This window comes from Argiope bruennichi, chromosome 11 (genome assembly GCF_947563725.1).
Source record: "Argiope bruennichi chromosome 11, qqArgBrue1.1, whole genome shotgun sequence".
Classification (NCBI taxonomy): Eukaryota; Metazoa; Arthropoda; class Arachnida; order Araneae; family Araneidae; genus Argiope; species Argiope bruennichi.
The window spans coordinates 30,903,116-30,916,326 of record NC_079161.1 but is presented as its reverse complement, the minus strand read 5'-3'; the positions used below and the strand labels follow the sequence as shown (position 1 = coordinate 30,916,326).

General features: G+C 35.3%; 7 non-coding genes across 7 annotated transcripts; all 7 read left to right on the top strand.

The window, feature by feature from the left end:
* The first annotated feature begins 565 nt into the window (after positions 1 to 565).
* On the top strand, positions 566 to 681 carry LOC129957907 (U5 spliceosomal RNA). Its single transcript, XR_008783008.1, has one exon. It is a non-coding gene; the product is annotated as a U5 spliceosomal RNA (small nuclear RNA).
* A 2,499-nt stretch (positions 682 to 3,180) lies between these two features.
* On the top strand, positions 3,181 to 3,391 carry LOC129957835 (small nucleolar RNA U3). The gene has a single exon (XR_008782937.1). It is a non-coding gene; the product is annotated as a small nucleolar RNA U3 (small nucleolar RNA).
* A 661-nt stretch (positions 3,392 to 4,052) lies between these two features.
* LOC129957906 (U5 spliceosomal RNA) lies at positions 4,053 to 4,168 on the top strand. The gene has a single exon (XR_008783007.1). It is a non-coding gene; the product is annotated as a U5 spliceosomal RNA (small nuclear RNA).
* Positions 4,169 to 6,666: 2,498 nt separating this feature from the next.
* LOC129957834 (small nucleolar RNA U3) lies at positions 6,667 to 6,877 on the top strand. The gene has a single exon (XR_008782936.1). It is a non-coding gene; the product is annotated as a small nucleolar RNA U3 (small nucleolar RNA).
* Positions 6,878 to 7,538: 661 nt separating this feature from the next.
* LOC129957905 (U5 spliceosomal RNA) lies at positions 7,539 to 7,654 on the top strand. The gene has a single exon (XR_008783006.1). It is a non-coding gene; the product is annotated as a U5 spliceosomal RNA (small nuclear RNA).
* A 2,503-nt stretch (positions 7,655 to 10,157) lies between these two features.
* Positions 10,158 to 10,368, top strand: LOC129957833 (small nucleolar RNA U3). Its single transcript, XR_008782935.1, has one exon. It is a non-coding gene; the product is annotated as a small nucleolar RNA U3 (small nucleolar RNA).
* Positions 10,369 to 11,029: 661 nt separating this feature from the next.
* On the top strand, positions 11,030 to 11,145 carry LOC129957896 (U5 spliceosomal RNA). The gene has a single exon (XR_008782997.1). It is a non-coding gene; the product is annotated as a U5 spliceosomal RNA (small nuclear RNA).
* The last annotated feature ends 2,066 nt before the right edge of the window (positions 11,146 to 13,211 follow it).

The window sequence follows — 13,211 nt, the reverse complement described above, 5'->3', positions numbered from 1 at the left end:
GTTTATGCAAATCGCACTAATACTTGATGGATACAGTTTATAGATTCCGACAAGAAATTAAATGCCTTATTTATGTGACTGTAGCTCGCTTTTATTGCACTAGAATCTCTTGGTAATCGATTTGAGGTGAAGTAAGACTTCACTTTGTAAATATTCAGACATTTGATGCTCTTAATTTTAAGACATTTATTTGTTTATTAATAAATGTCCAGAAGTTTGGCCATTAGATATCTAGCTTTCCAACAAGGAAAGAGGCAAAGCCATAACAGATTTAGTGTTAACCAGGGTGCAAGCCTGCTACATTGCACCCCACTTTAAGACATAATTTTAATGAGAAGCTTTAAAAACAATTCACTGATCTGTTAGTGCATTGATTATGAACCCTCTACTCCGCAAAAAGATAAATATCCACAGGACTTTACAAAATTTTATTTTTAACACAAAGAGATTCTCTAGACCGAAATATTTTAAGGATGAAACTAAACCTCCATTCCATGTGCAGAAAAAGTACCACTATTAAAATTATTTACAAGTGTATATAGAATTTGGAAAACTCTCTGTTTGTATGCTCTGGTTTCTCTTCAATATCGTGCTAATCTTTCGCCTTTTACTAAAGATTACCGTGGAGAGGAACAATTTAATGAGCCTCGTCCAATTTTTGGAATCCCGCTTCGGTGGGATTATATTACAAAAAGCAGAAACATACGGATATCGCCATTGCGACTGTTTCAAGCGATCGCAGCGACCCCTAGTGGCAGCTTAAGCGATCATCTTCCAACTCCCCTTGCAGGGAAAAGGCTTATTTCTTCTGCTGCTTTCGTTGCGCTTTTTAATTTTCTTTTATAATTTCACTGCAAAACATATCCTTGTTCTACTTTAAGAAGAAAAAGTAGGCGCAATTTTTGAAAAGAAGTGTTGCGGTTTAAATGAGACTCTTAAAACATTGTTATTCAACACTCCTCGAAATAAAATAAAAAAATTGCGATTAAAAGCCTTTCCAAGACTGATGTTTTAAATCCATGCAAGAATTTGTATTTTCTTAATTGTTTGAGATCCCTTCCGAATTCTCGTAATTTAACTTGCAGAACGGTAAACGTAGCGAAACGGTGCTGAAATATGAACTTATTTGAAATTGTGGTTATCAGCATGCTAAGCTTACTGTAAGACTTCTATTAGAAAAATTATTGATTACAAACCTTTGTGCTGATTTGAATGCATGCAAAATTTTACATTTTCTTAATTGTTCAATTTCTATTGCTTACGATTTCTCTTAGTTTATAATGAAAGGGCGCAAAAAAATAAATAAAGCATTTTATACTTTGGCTATTAGCATATTGTACGAAATTGCGTTGGTGAATGAAAAGCATAAGCGGACTGTAAAAATGCGTTTAATTTTATGCGTGCTTAACGAGACAATTTTAGAACTGTTCTGAGATATTACATGGTTGCCAGGTTGGGTTGTTACAATGTGCGCTAAAGGCGTGATTTTACAAGTACGGAACAACCCGCCTGGCGTTGAAATATGCATATGTTTCAATATAAAAAAAATTGTATATAAAGTTACATCACTAATTTTGACACATAAGAGTAAAAAACAAACAAATAACATAATAATAATTTGCATAATAAATACAATTAGCGTAATTAAACAAATACAAATGAACGTTTCAATTCAAATGAAAATTATCTACAATAGGTAAAATGCAAATTTTAGAAGTAGGTCTTCTAAAATTTCCTTTTGCAGTGCGTATATCTGCTACTCTGACATCACCATCTGAGCCTGAAATTACTTTAATGATTCGACCTAAAGGCCATTGGTAAGTTGGAAGTTGAATGTCCTTTATTAGAACGTAGCATGCCAGGAGTTAAATTTTGTTTTTTAAGCAGCCACTTTGAGCGCTGTTGTAAATGGCTCATATAACTGTTTTGCCAATGTCTCCAAACAGTTTGCACTAACTTTTGAATTCGTTGCCATCGATTGAGAAGACTGTCTTTTTTGTCGATGAAGTTAGGTTCTGGGATAGAATTGATATGTTTTCCTGCGAGGAAATAGCCTGGAGCTAATACTTGCATTTTGTCAGAATCAGTTGATAGAGGAGAGAGGGGTCGCAAATTGAGGATGCTCTCAATCTGAGTAATTACTGTTAAAAACTCTTCGAGCGTTAGTCTTGCAGGACCTACCATTCTCCTAAAATGATATTAAAAAGCCTTCACGCCAGCCTCCCAAAGACCGCCGAAATTGGGAGTCCTAGGGGGCAAAAATTTCCATCTGATACCTTCGGAGGAAAGCATATTCGAAACGTCTTCGCTACCTATCATTAATTTGTATATGCATTCAATCTCTGCAGAAGCACCTACAAAGTTAGTAGCATTATCGCTAAAAATTGTGGAGCTTTTGCCACGCCGCGAAAAAATTCTTAATAGCGTTGCGATTAGAGCTTCATAGTTAAATCCGGGACAAACTCTATGTGTCCAGCTTTGGTTGCGATACATACAAATAAAGCAACATATATTTTCTGAAGAGTACCTTTTCTTTGCTCCTTAAATTTAATTTCGAACGGCTCGCATAAATCTATCCTTACATTTAAAAATGCTGAACTAGGTGTAACTCTATCTGCTGGAAGGTCTCCCATAATTTGATTCGCGATAACGAGCTTGTTTCGGAAGCATTTAACACATTCGTGAACGACTTTGCGCGCAGCATTTCTGCCACCAATTGGCCAATATTTTAAACGAAGAGTATTTAGAAGGGTTTGAGGGCCTACATGACAGTTTCGTTTTCGATAATACTGAAAAATAAGTGTAACTAATTTATTTCCCCCTGGCAGAACAATTGGATGTTACTGATTAAAATTTAAATTAGAATGCGCAAGTCTGCCATCTACTCTAATGAGTCATCGGATGGCTCTATGAAGGGATTAAGAAATCTTGGCTTCACTCCATATGATAGAAATATGTTAAAGCATAAATATTTATATGGCACATTCTCTTTTCCTATTGAAAAAAAAAAAAACTTTTGATTTAGTTTTTAAAAAACCATTTCTTTGATTTGCAACACTTTGTAAAGCAAAAAGAAAAAGAAATAATAATACCATTGTAAATCCATTTACACCAAATTAGCTACCACTTTAAAAATAGGAGATGGTTGCTATAAGAATTTTTTCTCTTCTGATTGTAACTAAGATCATACTTCATAGGATCATTTCTATAGTATGATTAGAGGTTCACTCACCGAACCTCGCAGAAAACCCAACCACGATGATGTGAGATGGGGTTTCTTCCTGAGCGTGAAAGTGGCTCTTTGGTGCTCTTCGGAGTGTCGAGCAGCCGTTGATGATCGCACTCTCTGGCCATTGCGGCTGGGAGATGGAAGGAACTCGATCTGAGTGGTTCCCAATATTAACAACAAGATCAGAAGCTTTCAATACGTATTTCATATCGTCGGATTTCAATTTTTTTCTATTAGCTACTTACGAAAATTCTTTTCGTTTATGCAAATCGCACTAATACTTGATGGATACAGTTTATAGATTCCGACAAGAAATTAAATGCCTTATTTATGTGACTGTAGCTCGCTTTTATTGCACTAGAATCTCTTGGTAATCGATTTGAGGTGAAGTAAGACTTCACTTTGTAAATATTCAGACATTTGATGCTCTTAATTTTAAGACATTTATTTGTTTATTAATAAATGTCCAGAAGTTTGGCCATTAGATATCTAGCTTTCCAACAAGGAAAGAGGCAAAGCCATAACAGATTTAGTGTTAACCAGGGTGCAAGCCTGCTACATTGCACCCCACTTTAAGACATAATTTTAATGAGAAGCTTTAAAAACAATTCACTGATCTGTTAGTGCATTGATTATGAACCCTCTACTCCGCAAAAAGATAAATATCCACAGGACTTTACAAAATTTTATTTTTAACACAAAGAGATTCTCTAGACCGAAATATTTTAAGGATGAAACTAAACCTCCATTCCATGTGCAGAAAAAGTACCACTATTAAAATTATTTACAAGTGTATATAGAATTTGGAAAACTCTTTGTTTGTATGCTCTGGTTTCTCTTCAATATCGTGCTAATCTTTCGCCTTTTACTAAAGATTACCGTGGAGAGGAACAATTTAATGAGCCTCGTCCAATTTTTGGAATCCCGCTTCGGTGGGATTATATTACAAAAAGCAGAAACATACGGATATCGCCATTGCGACTGTTTCAAGCGATCGCAGCGACCCCTAGTGGCAGCTTAAGCGATCATCTTCCAACTCCCCTTGCAGGGAAAAGGCTTATTTCTTCTGCTGCTTTCGTTGCGCTTTTTAATTTTCTTTTATAATTTCACTGCAAAACATATCCTTGTTCTACTTTAAGAAGAAAAAGTAGGCGCAATTTTTGAAAAGAAGTGTTGCGGTTTAAATGAGACTCTTAAAACATTGTTATTCAACACTCCTCGAAATAAAATAAAAAAATTGCGATTAAAAGCCTTTCCAAGACTGATGTTTTAAATCCATGCAAGAATTTGTATTTTCTTAATTGTTTGAGATCCCTTCCGAATTCTCGTAATTTAACTTGCAGAACGGTAAACGTAGCGAAACGGTGCTGAAATATGAACTTATTTGAAATTGTGGTTATCAGCATGCTAAGCTTACTGTAAGACTTCTATTAGAAAAATTATTGATTACAAACCTTTGTGCTGATTTGAATGCATGCAAAATTTTACATTTTCTTAATTGTTCAATTTCTATTGCTTACGATTTCTCTTAGTTTATAATGAAAGGGCGCAAAAAAATAAATAAAGCATTTTATACTTTGGCTATTAGCATATTGTACGAAATTGCGTTGGTGAATGAAAAGCATAAGCGGACTGTAAAAATGCGTTTAATTTTATGCGTGCTTAACGAGACAATTTTAGAACTGTTCTGAGATATTACATGGTTGCCAGGTTGGGTTGTTACAATGTGCGCTAAAGGCGTGATTTTACAAGTACGGAACAACCCGCCTGGCGTTGAAATATGCATATGTTTCAATATAAAAAAAATTGTATATAAAGTTACATCACTAATTTTGACACATAAGAGTAAAAAACAAACAAATAACATAATAATAATTTGCATAATAAATACAATTAGCGTAATTAAACAAATACAAATGAACGTTTCAATTCAAATGAAAATTATCTACAATAGGTAAAATGCAAATTTTAGAAGTAGGTCTTCTAAAATTTCCTTTTGCAGTGCGTATATCTGCTACTCTGACATCACCATCTGAGCCTGAAATTACTTTAATGATTCGACCTAAAGGCCATTGGTAAGTTGGAAGTTGAATGTCCTTTATTAGAACGTAGCATGCCAGGAGTTAAATTTTGTTTTTTAAGCAGCCACTTTGAGCGCTGTTGTAAATGGCTCATATAACTGTTTTGCCAATGTCTCCAAACAGTTTGCACTAACTTTTGAATTCGTTGCCATCGATTGAGAAGACTGTCTTTTTTGTCGATGAAGTTAGGTTCTGGGATAGAATTGATATGTTTTCCTGCGAGGAAATAGCCTGGAGCTAATACTTGCATTTTGTCAGAATCAGTTGATAGAGGAGAGAGGGGTCGCAAATTGAGGATGCTCTCAATCTGAGTAATTACTGTTAAAAACTCTTCGAGCGTTAGTCTTGCAGGACCTACCATTCTCCTAAAATGATATTAAAAAGCCTTCACGCCAGCCTCCCAAAGACCGCCGAAATTGGGAGTCCTAGGGGGCAAAAATTTCCATCTGATACCTTCGGAGGAAAGCATATTCGAAACGTCTTCGCTACCTATCATTAATTTGTATATGCATTCAATCTCTGCAGAAGCACCTACAAAGTTAGTAGCATTATCGCTAAAAATTGTGGAGCTTTTGCCACGCCGCGAAAAAATTCTTAATAGCGTTGCGATTAGAGCTTCATAGTTAAATCCGGGACAAACTCTATGTGTCCAGCTTTGGTTGCGATACATACAAATAAAGCAACATATATTTTCTGAAGAGTACCTTTTCTTTGCTCCTTAAATTTAATTTCGAACGGCTCGCATAAATCTATCCTTACATTTAAAAATGCTGAACTAGGTGTAACTCTATCTGCTGGAAGGTCTCCCATAATTTGATTCGCGATAACGAGCTTGTTTCGGAAGCATTTAACACATTCGTGAACGACTTTGCGCGCAGCATTTCTGCCACCAATTGGCCAATATTTTAAACGAAGAGTATTTAGAAGGGTTTGAGGGCCTACATGACAGTTTCGTTTTCGATAATACTGAAAAATAAGTGTAACTAATTTATTTCCCCCTGGCAGAACAATTGGATGTTACTGATTAAAATTTAAATTAGAATGCGCAAGTCTGCCATCTACTCTAATGAGTCATCGGATGGCTCTATGAAGGGATTAAGAAATCTTGGCTTCACTCCATATGATAGAAATATGTTAAAGCATAAATATTTATATGGCACATTCTCTTTTCCTATTGAAAAAAAAAAAACTTTTGATTTAGTTTTTAAAAAACCATTTCTTTGATTTGCAACACTTTGTAAAGCAAAAAGAAAAAGAAATAATAATACCATTGTAAATCCATTTACACCAAATTAGCTACCACTTTAAAAATAGGAGATGGTTGCTATAAGAATTTTTTCTCTTCTGATTATAACTAAGATCATACTTCATAGGATCATTTCTATAGTATGATTAGAGGTTCACTCACCGAACCTCGCAGAAAACCCAACCACGATGATGTGAGATGGGGTTTCTTCCTGAGCGTGAAAGTGGCTCTTTGGTGCTCTTCGGAGTGTCGAGCAGCCGTTGATGATCGCACTCTCTGGCCATTGCGGCTGGGAGATGGAAGGAACTCGATCTGAGTGGTTCCCAATATTAACAACAAGATCAGAAGCTTTCAATACGTATTTCATATCGTCGGATTTCAATTTTTTTCTATTAACTACTTACGAAAATTCTTTTCGTTTATGCAAATCGCACTAATACTTGATGGATACAGTTTATAGATTCCGACAAGAAATTAAATGCCTTATTTATGTGACTGTAGCTCGCTTTTATTGCACTAGAATCTCTTGGTAATCGATTTGAGGTGAAGTAAGACTTCACTTTGTAAATATTCAGACATTTGATGCTCTTAATTTTAAGACATTTATTTGTTTATTAATAAATGTCCAGAAGTTTGGCCATTAGATATCTAGCTTTCCAACAAGGAAAGAGGCAAAGCCATAACAGATTTAGTGTTAACCAGGGTGCAAGCCTGCTACATTGCACCCCACTTTAAGACATAATTTTAATGAGAAGCTTTAAAAACAATTCACTGATCTGTTAGTGCATTGATTATGAACCCTCTACTCCGCAAAAAGATAAATATCCACAGGACTTTACAAAATTTTATTTTTAACACAAAGAGATTCTCTAGACCGAAATATTTTAAGGATGAAACTAAACCTCCATTCCATGTGCAGAAAAAGTACCACTATTAAAATTATTTACAAGTGTATATAGAATTTGGAAAACTCTTTGTTTGTATGCTCTGGTTTCTCTTCAATATCGTGCTAATCTTTCGCCTTTTACTAAAGATTACCGTGGAGAGGAACAATTTAATGAGCCTCGTCCAATTTTTGGAATCCCGCTTCGGTGGGATTATATTACAAAAAGCAGAAACATACGGATATCGCCATTGCGACTGTTTCAAGCGATCGCAGCGACCCCTAGTGGCAGCTTAAGCGATCATCTTCCAACTCCCCTTGCAGGGAAAAGGCTTATTTCTTCTGCTGCTTTCGTTGCGCTTTTTAATTTTCTTTTATAATTTCACTGCAAAACATATCCTTGTTCTACTTTAAGAAGAAAAAGTAGGCGCAATTTTTGAAAAGAAGTGTTGCGGTTTAAATGAGACTCTTAAAACATTGTTATTCAACACTCCTCGAAATAAAATAAAAAAATTGCGATTAAAAGCCTTTCCAAGACTGATGTTTTAAATCCATGCAAGAATTTGTATTTTCTTAATTGTTTGAGATCCCTTCCGAATTCTCGTAATTTAACTTGCAGAACGGTAAACGTAGCGAAACGGTGCTGAAATATGAACTTATTTGAAATTGTGGTTATCAGCATGCTAAGCTTACTGTAAGACTTCTATTAGAAAAATTATTGATTACAAACCTTTGTGCTGATTTGAATGCATGCAAAATTTTACATTTTCTTAATTGTTCAATTTCTATTGCTTACGATTTCTCTTAGTTTATAATGAAAGGGCGCAAAAAAATAAATAAAGCATTTTATACTTTGGCTATTAGCATATTGTACGAAATTGCGTTGGTGAATGAAAAGCATAAGCGGACTGTAAAAATGCGTTTAATTTTATGCGTGCTTAACGAGACAATTTTAGAACTGTTCTGAGATATTACATGGTTGCCAGGTTGGCGTAGTTACAAAGTGCGCTAAAGGCGTGATTTTACAAGTACGGAACAACCCGCCTGGCGTTGAAATATGCATATGTTTCAATATAAAAAAAAATTGTATATAAAGTTACATCACTAATTTTGACACATAAGAGTAAAAAACAAACAAATAACATAATAATAATTTGCATAATAAATACAATTAGCGTAATTAAACAAATACAAATGAACGTTTCAATTCAAATGAAAATTATCTACAATAGGTAAAATGCAAATTTTAGAAGTAGGTCTTCTAAAATTTCCTTTTGCAGTGCGTATATCTGCTACTCTGACATCACCATCTGAGCCTGAAATTACTTTAATGATTCGACCTAAAGGCCATTGGTAAGTTGGAAGTTGAATGTCCTTTATTAGAACGTAGCATGCCAGGAGTTAAATTTTGTTTTTTAAGCAGCCACTTTGAGCGCTGTTGTAAATGGCTCATATAACTGTTTTGCCAATGTCTCCAAACAGTTTGCACTAACTTTTGAATTCGTTGCCATCGATTGAGAAGACTGTCTTTTTTGTCGATGAAGTTAGGTTCTGGGACAGAATTGATATGTTTTCCTGCGAGGAAATAGCCTGGAGCTAATACTTGCATTTTGTCAGAATCAGTTGATAGAGGAGAGAGGGGTCGCAAATTGAGGATGCTCTCAATCTGAGTAATTACTGTTAAAAACTCTTCGAGCGTTAGTCTTGCAGGACCTACCATTCTCCTAAAATGATATTAAAAAGCCTTCACGCCAGCCTCCCAAAGACCGCCGAAATTGGGAGTCCTAGGGGGCAAAAATTTCCATCTGATACCTTCGGAGGAAAGCATATTCGAAACGTCTTCGCTACCTTTTATTAATTTGTATATGCATTCAATCTCTGCAGAAGCACCTACAAAGTTAGTAGCATTATCGCTAAAAATTGTGGAGCTTTTGCCACGCCGCGAAAAAATTCTTAATAGCGTTGCGATTAGAGCTTCATAGTTAAATCCGTGACAAACTCTATGTGTCCAGCTTTGGTTGCGATACATACAAATAAAGCAACATATATTTTCTGAAGAGTACCTTTTCTTTGCTCCTTAAATTTAATTTCGAACGGCTCGCATAAATCTATCCTTACATTTAAAAATGCTGAACTAGGTGTAACTCTATCTGCTGGAAGGTCTCCCATAATTTGATTCGCGATAACGAGCTTGTTTCGGAAGCATTTAACACATTCGTGAACGACTTTGCGCGCAGCATTTCTGCCACCAATTGGCCAATATTTTAAACGAAGAGTATTTAGAAGGGTTTGAGGGCCTACATGACAGTTTCGTTTTCGATAATACTGAAAAATAAGTGTAACTAATTTATTTCCCCCTGGCAGAACAATTGGATGTTACTGATTAAAATTTAAATTAGAATGCGCAAGTCTGCCATCTACTCTAATGAGTCATCGGATGGCTCTATGAAGGGATTAAGAAATCTTGGCTTCACTCCATATGATAGAAATATGTTAAAGCATAAATATTTATATAGCACATTCTCTTTTCCTATTGAAAAAAAAAAAAAAACTTTTGATTTAGTTTTTAAAAAACCATTTCTTTGATTTGCAACACTTTGTAAAGCAAAAAGAAAAAGAAATAATAATACCATTGTAAATCCATTTACACCAAATTAGCTACCACTTTAAAAATAGGAGATGGTTGCTATAAGAATTTTTTCTCTTCTGATTGTAACTAAGATCATACTTCATAGGATCATTTCTATAGTATGATTAGAGGTTCACTCACCGAACCTCGCAGAAAACCCAACCACGATGATGTGAGATGGGGTTTCTTCCTGAGCGTGAAAGTGGCTCTTTGGTGCTCTTCGGAGTGTCGAGCAGCCGTTGATGATCGCACTCTCTGGCCATTGCGGCTGGGAGATGGAAGGAACTCGATCTGAGTGGTTCCCAATATTAACAACAAGATCAGAAGCTTTCAATACGTATTTCATATCGTCGGATTTCAATTTTTTTCTATTAGCTACTTACGAAAATTCTTTTCGTTTATGCAAATCGCACTAATACTTGATGGATACAGTTTATAGATTCCGACAAGAAATTAAATGCCTTATTTATGTGACTGTAGCTCGCTTTTATTGCACTAGAATCTCTTGGTAATCGATTTGAGGTGAAGTAAGACTTCACTTTGTAAATATTCAGACATTTGATGCTCTTAATTTTAAGACATTTATTTGTTTATTAATAAATGTCCAGAAGTTTGGCCATTAGATATCTAGCTTTCCAACAAGGAAAGAGGCAAAGCCATAACAGATTTAGTGTTAACCAGGGTGCAAGCCTGCTACATTGCACCCCACTTTAAGACATAATTTTAATGAGAAGCTTTAAAAACAATTCACTGATCTGTTAGTGCATTGATTATGAACCCTCTACTCCGCAAAAAGATAAATATCCACAGGACTTTACAAAATTTTATTTTTAACACAAAGAGATTCTCTAGACCAAAATATTTTAAGGATGAAACTAAACCTCCATTCCATGTGCAGAAAAAGTACCACTATTAAAATTATTTACAAGTGTATATAGAATTTGGAAAACTCTCTGTTTGTATGCTCTGGTTTCTCTTCAATATCGTGCTAATCTTTCGCCTTTTACTAAAGATTACCGTGGAGAGGAACAATTTAATGAGCCTCATCCAATTTTTGGAATCCCGCTTCGGTGGGATTATATTACAAAAAGCAGAAACATACGGATATCGCCATTGCGACTGTTTCAAGCGATCGCAGCGACCCCTAGTGGCAGCTTAAGCGATCATCTTCCAACTCCCCTTGCAGGGAAAAGGCTTATTTCTTCTGCTGCTTTCGTTGCGCTTTTTAATTTTCTTTTATAATTTCACTGCAAAACATATCCTTGTTCTACTTTAAGAAGAAAAAGTAGGCGCAATTTTTGAAAAGAAGTGTTGCGGTTTAAATGAGACTCTTAAAACATTGTTATTCAACACTCCTCGAAATAAAATAAAAAAATTGCGATTAAAAGCCTTTCCAAGACTGATGTTTTAAATCCATGCAAGAATTTGTATTTTCTTAATTGTTTGAGATCCCTTCCGAATTCTCGTAATTTAACTTGCAGAACGGTAAACGTAGCGAAACGGTGCTGAAATATGAACTTATTTGAAATTGTGGTTATCAGCATGCTAAGCTTACTGTAAGACTTCTATTAGAAAAATTATTGATTACAAACCTTTGTGCTGATTTGAATGCATGCAAAATTTTACATTTTCTTAATTGTTCAATTTCTATTGCTTACGATTTCTCTTAGTTTATAATGAAAGGGCGCAAAAAAATAAATAAAGCATTTTATACTTTGGCTATTAGCATATTGTACGAAATTGCGTTGGTGAATGAAAAGCATAAGCGGACTGTAAAAATGCGTTTAATTTTATGCGTGCTTAACGAGACAATTTTAGAACTGTTCTGAGATATTACATGGTTGCCAGGTTGGCGTAGTTACAAAGTGCGCTAAAGGCGTGATTTTACAAGTACGGAACAACCCGCCTGGCGTTGAAATATGCATATGTTTCAATATAAAAAAAAATTGTATATAAAGTTACATCACTAATTTTGACACATAAGAGTAAAAAACAAACAAATAACATAATAATAATTTGCATAATAAATACAATTAGCGTAATTAAACAAATACAAATGAACGTTTCAATTCAAATGAAAATTATCTACAATAGGTAAAATGCAAATTTTAGAAGTAGGTCTTCTAAAATTTCCTTTTGCAGTGCGTATATCTGCTACTCTGACATCACCATCTGAGCCTGAAATTACTTTAATGATTCGACCTAAAGGCCATTGGTAAGTTGGAAGTTGAATGTCCTTTATTAGAACGTAGCATGCCAGGAGTTAAATTTTGTTTTTTAAGCAGCCACTTTGAGCGCTGTTGTAAATGGCTCATATAACTGTTTTGCCAATGTCTCCAAACAGTTTGCACTAACTTTTGAATTCGTTGCCATCGATTGAGAAGACTGTCTTTTTTGTCGATGAAGTTAGGTTCTGGGACAGAATTGATATGTTTTCCTGCGAGGAAATAGCCTGGAGCTAATACTTGCATTTTGTCAGAATCAGTTGATAGAGGAGAGAGGGGTCGCAAATTGAGGATGCTCTCAATCTGAGTAATTACTGTTAAAAACTCTTCGAGCGTTAGTCTTGCAGGACCTACCATTCTCCTAAAATGATATTAAAAAGCCTTCACGCCAGCCTCCCAAAGACCGCCGAAATTGGGAGTCCTAGGGGGCAAAAATTTCCATCTGATACCTTCGGAGGAAAGCATATTCGAAACGTCTTCGCTACCTTTTATTAATTTGTATATGCATTCAATCTCTGCAGAAGCACCTACAAAGTTAGTAGCATTATCGCTAAAAATTGTGGAGCTTTTGCCACGCCGCGAAAAAATTCTTAATAGCGTTGCGATTAGAGCTTCATAGTTAAATCCGTGACAAACTCTATGTGTCCAGCTTTGGTTGCGATACATACAAATAAAGCAACATATATTTTCTGAAGAGTACCTTTTCTTTGCTCCTTAAATTTAATTTCGAACGGCTCGCATAAATCTATCCTTACATTTAAAAATGCTGAACTAGGTGTAACTCTATCTGCTGGAAGGTCTCCCATAATTTGATTCGCGATAACGAGCTTGTTTCGGAAGCATTTAACACATTCGTGAACGACTTTGCGCGCAGCATTTCTGCCACCAATTGGCCAATATTTTAAACGAAGAGTATTT